Raw genomic sequence first — 6,000 nt, forward strand, 5'->3', positions numbered from 1 at the left:
AGACTCTTGTCAGAATGAATAACCAGAACTACTTTTCTTTTGGAAACAAAAAGAAATACAGGCAGATGTTTAGGAGTGAATTTAGCTTTACTCTGCATTATTCTGAACATCTGAAATCTCAGAAAAACTAAAGATGACATTCCTTTCTACATCTGTAAAAACAAGGAGTCTTCATTTGCACACACAACATAAAACTGTACAGACCCAGGATCCCACAGAGAGCATTTTAACCCCATTCACCACAGTCAGTAGCTTTATACGTATGAATCTTGTTAGTCCTTTGCCGAGTGTTCATTAATTTCGGGGGCAAGTAGGGTCAGGGGAGATGATGATGTCATTAAGTCAAAAATAATGTGTAATGTGTTTATTTATATGCCCTTTTCTGAACATGCAACATGCTTCATGTAAATCTAAACCCAAGACAGATCCAACTTCTCACAGGCCCCTCTGGAGCCCCTTCTGAGGCACGGCAAAACCCTACCAAGAACTGCATTTGGGTAACTTATTCCTGTCTGTCAATTCAGCATAATATTTCTTCCCAGCCATCTTTCCTCTCAAAGAGAGCAAAAGCTGTCCACGTGGCAAAAAAGAATGTGGTGGGCAACAGAATAGAAACTCCTATTGGGGGACATAATAGGAAGATACAAACAAAGTAAATACAACAGAGTAAATACAACAAATGTAAACAAACAATTACAATATAAAACACAGGTATGATGGGAATCCAAGGGAGATCCCTTAAATTCTGGGCATTAGCTCATCTGTTTTTATGGGGGGTTGTGAAGCTCCAGTTGCTCCTTCTCATTTTCTACAATTTCTTTTTCAAGTTGTTTTCTGAATTTCTCTTCACTATAATGTATAGTCAATGACATTTTAAAACCACAGATTCAGGCCATTAACTTTTCCAATATCATGATCCATTGACATCAGAAAAGTCTCATCAGTCATGACATATTCCCCTGCACTTGTATGTCACCGAAATGTTGTGAATAAGCCACTGAATATTAGCAGTCACAGTCAGTGATCAACTCCTGCTTCTACCTTGCTGTTTTAATTTCTTCTCATAGCAAGTAGTCCTCCTTTGTCTGGCTTCTATTTCTATCCAGGCTCATGATCTATGCTAGTGTCCTACCACCTGCTATTTTCATTTACCAGAAGGACAATCCATAGCTCCTCAGCACAGACAAAAGTTTGTTCTTCCAAAGTTTGAGAACATGTTTAACTCTCAGGCTATTTTGGTTCGCTTTGGTTTTGTTTTTTGGTTTGGTTTTCTTTCCGGTAAGCAGAATATTTTTTTTTCTTTCATATTGAGGGAAAGACAGAGGGGACTGTATTTCACCCAAATGTATATTCTCAGCAGATTATGTCTTTCAGCGCAGTAAAACAGCCAGGACTGATACACAACACTCCACAGAAATTAAATAACCCTGTTACATAATATTCAGCTTCATGGCATAAAATCAGAACCCTACAGAAAATATAAGTGAACAGCACATAGATTTCTTATACACATGTTCAAATTTATCTACTCATTACTTAGAAATATTTTCTTTTGTATAGTGGTAGTCTGGGGAGGAGATGAACCCGTGGCAGTCACTGACACACAGGGAATACAGGACCTAATTTCTTTACAAAGCCAAGGGAATATCCACATAACCACACACCATCTGTGCTTTTGCCTTTTTATCCTCCTGCTGCACTGTCTAGTGTTTAAGTGTGTGCACTTCTACCTGGTGAGCTGGCTCGGCTCCCCTGCTGTGGAAGGAATATCCTGAGATGGTACTGAGCTCTTGTCTGCAGGCATGCCCCATACCAGGGCCACTGGGACAACTCCTTTTCTTAGGGAACAGACTTTCTTGCTCCAAATGCCAAGATCTGAGTTCAGACACAGACAGACCACAGATTATCTCCCATCCATGGCACCACAGAAAAGTTCTTGAATTTCAACAGCCAGTGATTTTAATGAGGCCAAGTTTTGTAGTTCTTTCCAACTCCTAAGAGGAGGTCATCTTACAAGGACCAGGACAAAGCTCGCTTAACAAGACTTTGCAAAAGAGCTTTCTTCTCATTCTGACTTAGAATGTCTCACAGAGGTCTCCAGGATCAGTGAAGTGCTGCAGCACACACAGAGGACAGCAGTCAGTGTAACAAAATGCATTCTATGTTCTCTTTTTCAGTTGGTTATTTGTTTGAATATGTTCTCATCCCAGGTTAGCAATAGCATTTAAGGCTCAAAAAGAATTTGAAAGCAAGAATTTTCTCTGGGAAGAGCTTGTGCAACTTTACAACAACTACTGACAGTGAATAAATGACCTCTTACACATAAATTTGGTCCCAAAGAAAACTATTTGAGACTCGAATATTTCCTGTATAGATTTGTTGAAAGGAACCAGAACCACGTGGGAAAGACGTTTATGCAGGAAGCAGCTTTACCACTTTGCTATCTATTGTAATAGCTTAGCTACAAAAGGGCAATGAAAATTACTTTTGCCTTTTGAATGCTTTGTTGTAAAGCACATTGAGTGCTTTTAATGACATCATCACATTTTCTATCTCAAATTGTCCCCTGACCCTTTGACAAACTAGAGAAAAATGTTTTGGTTTTACATTACTCAGGGAGAGTTGTAAATATAAGAAAGACATTTTCATTCTAATTTTAATAATATTTTCCATCTAGCAGTCATGCAGCATAAATCAGAAAGATTGACCAGTCATGGAAGAAAGTTTTATTTCTAGGTGAGCTATGCATTTTTAGAGAGAATTAGAGTCTTTAGAAAAATTCTCAGAAGAAGAGCCATTGAAAACTAATAAACAATACTTGAACCCCTGACTGTGATATCTTTTTTTTTTTTTTAAGAATACAAGAAAAGGACATCATGACTTCCTATTAAGAAAAATGCTGACAGTACTTATTAAAAAAGAGCAATGACTGTTGCAGTCTAAATGTAGGCATATTCAGGAATATTCTGAGCTACAGTAACTTCCCTCTCTCTGCTGATGCTTGAAGAACTACAGCCTACATTTTCTAACCCAAATCCAGGCTCTCAAACCCACATTTAAGCACCTACACAGTTTCAGACTAATTTTAGGTAGCCACCAAGCTGAAAACATTTGGCCAATACATATTCTGCTAATTTTGTGTCTGGGATGATGGTTGTAAAGGCTCTGGGATTATGCCTAACACTACAGCTGTGTTGATGCATGCTCTCTACAAATATAGAAGAAAAGAACCCAACACATCCAAACTCAGCTCCAACAGTTATTAAACCATCAACCCAGTTACCATCTCGGGACATATTGGTTCTTCGCCTCCACACCCCCTTATTTTTTCTGTTCCTCACAGATCTTCTCCACTCTGTTTAACTACTCCAAGGTTCCTGTCTCAGCCTCTGGAGGTGGCAAAAGGGCTAATGCCAGACAGGATAACTATTAATATTTCCTAGTAACCCCCACAGAAATGACCCAAACCACGGGTTGGTGGTGAGGTCCATTACTTGCCTCTCTCCTCAAGGCAACACTTGGCATACATCTCATTGCTTGTTTCATGCAATCAGCCACTCGAGTGTTTTGAAAGAATGGGCCAAATAAAGACACTGTGAACTTCCCAGTGGAAAAATGTATTCAGGCAGAGTAGGGAAAAGCCATTCTCCAAAGCAGTCCTAGTCCTTAGTGCAGCATTACTCATAGCTGCGTGGAGAAACAGGAAAACCAGATAATCTATAGCCACCAAAAAGCGAGCGTGACTCAAGATTGAGTGACTCATGGTTGTGACTAACCTGTTTAATAGCTCTCTTTTTAAAAAGTCAGCCTTGAAATCATTTCTGAGTATTCTTTCTCAATTGCCTTTCATTCCATGGTTTCAAAAGGATTACCAAAGCACAATCACGGTGCAGATCTAAGCAAACCACAATGATGCATAAATGTATTTTAAAGCTTTAAATAAAACATATAGTAAATAACTGTTAGGAAAATGTATTTGTCTAGAACCTGGAAGATTATTTCTTAGTCAAACATAAGGCAAATCCAGCAGAATGCCAGAGAGGAAGGATGAAGGGTTGAGTCATCCTGCTATCAAGTGCCTGCACCCGGCCTGCAGGTGCACTGCAACTCATCTCTCAGTCACATTATAATTTTGTGCAGTGAATTTCAAGCAGAATAAAAAAGTAGCTGAGTCCTCTCTCAGAAGCAAATGCAGCTGTGGTTGGGAACAGCAATGATTTTAAGGAGAGCTTGAGGAACAGTCATCTCCTGCCATAAAGCATTTTGCATTTTTAAATCAATACAGATATTAAATCTATAAAAGAGATGAAAGTTTAGAGTCTATTCATTATTAGCACACTCTTCAATACAACATTCATCCTCATACACCATTATGATGAATTCCCACTATTTAAAAGCATTTATAAAACCATAACTACTGTTTGCACCTGAGATGTAGACAAATTAATTTATTACTAGCTCATTTTTATAAAAAGTCATATGTCAAACAGCAAATAGGCAGTAACGAAATGAAACCCATTCCCCAAGTGCATCACCAAAGAAAGTTTCTTTTAATTTCAACTATTACCACAAAGTGTCCTGTCAGCCTTCTCAGCAAACTATGCTCATATCCACCCAAAGCAGCCAGAATTAACTGAAAAAAGGCTGGGGAATCAGTTGAAGAGATGTACTGAAATTGCCCATTATAAGGTGCTGTAATTCATCTGCTATTCTACTCTATCACTTGGTGAATCTATAGAGGTACCATGTTTCAAAATTACACTTAACATCTTAAACTACACATGCAATAAATCATCCATGTAACATTGCTCAAGTGTCTCTAAGCAGGTTTATCTGATATTGTCACTAATGGAAAAGAGGATTAATGGGCTTTGCTATTATTTATTACCCTTCCCTTTACTCTGGAAAATCCAGTTGCTTTCCCCAAGTTGTTGCCAAAGGCCTTGACCCAAATCCTGACCTACAGTCTCAGGCAGAAGAGTGACAAAAGGTTTGTGCTGTCACTTGAAGGGTTAGGCAGTAACCAAGGACAGATTAAATTTAATCCACACTGAAGGGACCATTTGACTGATTGATTAACAACTGCTATAGACCAGTCAAGCATCCCTACCTGCTGTGTGGAAGAAAATTTCCGTGTCGTGTGTGCTGATGAACTCCTGAGTTTCCACTGTCCTCAGTATCCTCACTCTTTCCTTGTGCACTGTACACTCTTCAACAAATCCAAAACTGTCTCACACTCAACAGTATGATAAAGTGATTGCAATTAATGCAGCAGTCATTGTAATAAACCATATAATACACGCTTAGGAGCTTCATCTTATGCATCAAAGCTGCAGAGCCTGTGTATATAGTGAATATGCCAATGCACATATATTCAAACTCTCACCCAAATACCTTTTGGCTCACAACAAAATAAAACTGTAAAGTATTTCCTCAGTTTATTTTTAGGAGGTGGTCATTTCATTTTCTGGGAAAAATTACATTATGCAAAAACTATATTATGCAACCCTACATTCATTAATATTTCATTTGTTGGCAGAAGCCAGTTCCAATTTTCAAAATCCATTATGAATGTAGGGAATGATGCCCATGAAATGGGTGAGTCACAACACTGCTGCCACTTGAAATGAGTAATCATCAACTTTTTTTATGTCCTCCGATCTGTTAAAAAAAACACAAACTTTCCACTTCAACAGGAAAATTTTGAGAAATGGTAAAACTGGATACACGTGTCTTAGATTTAGTCTCAAAAAATAGCGAGCTTTTCACATATTGTTTGTAGTCTTTGCAAAATGGAATATTTACTATTAGCAGCAATCTGTTTTCACAACACTACAATGTGCACAACTAGAAAAACATTGGGACATATCCCTTCCCATGGCAGTGAAATTACACAGAGAACATTGCATACATACAAGAGAATTACTAAGAGTTTCAGAGGGATAATGAGGAATTCCTTTAGAACTCAGTCAGGTACCCAGACAGGCTTTTGTTACTTGG

The sequence above is a fragment of the Chiroxiphia lanceolata genome, chromosome 8, assembly GCF_009829145.1.
Source record: "Chiroxiphia lanceolata isolate bChiLan1 chromosome 8, bChiLan1.pri, whole genome shotgun sequence".
Taxonomy (NCBI): Eukaryota; Metazoa; Chordata; class Aves; order Passeriformes; family Pipridae; genus Chiroxiphia; species Chiroxiphia lanceolata.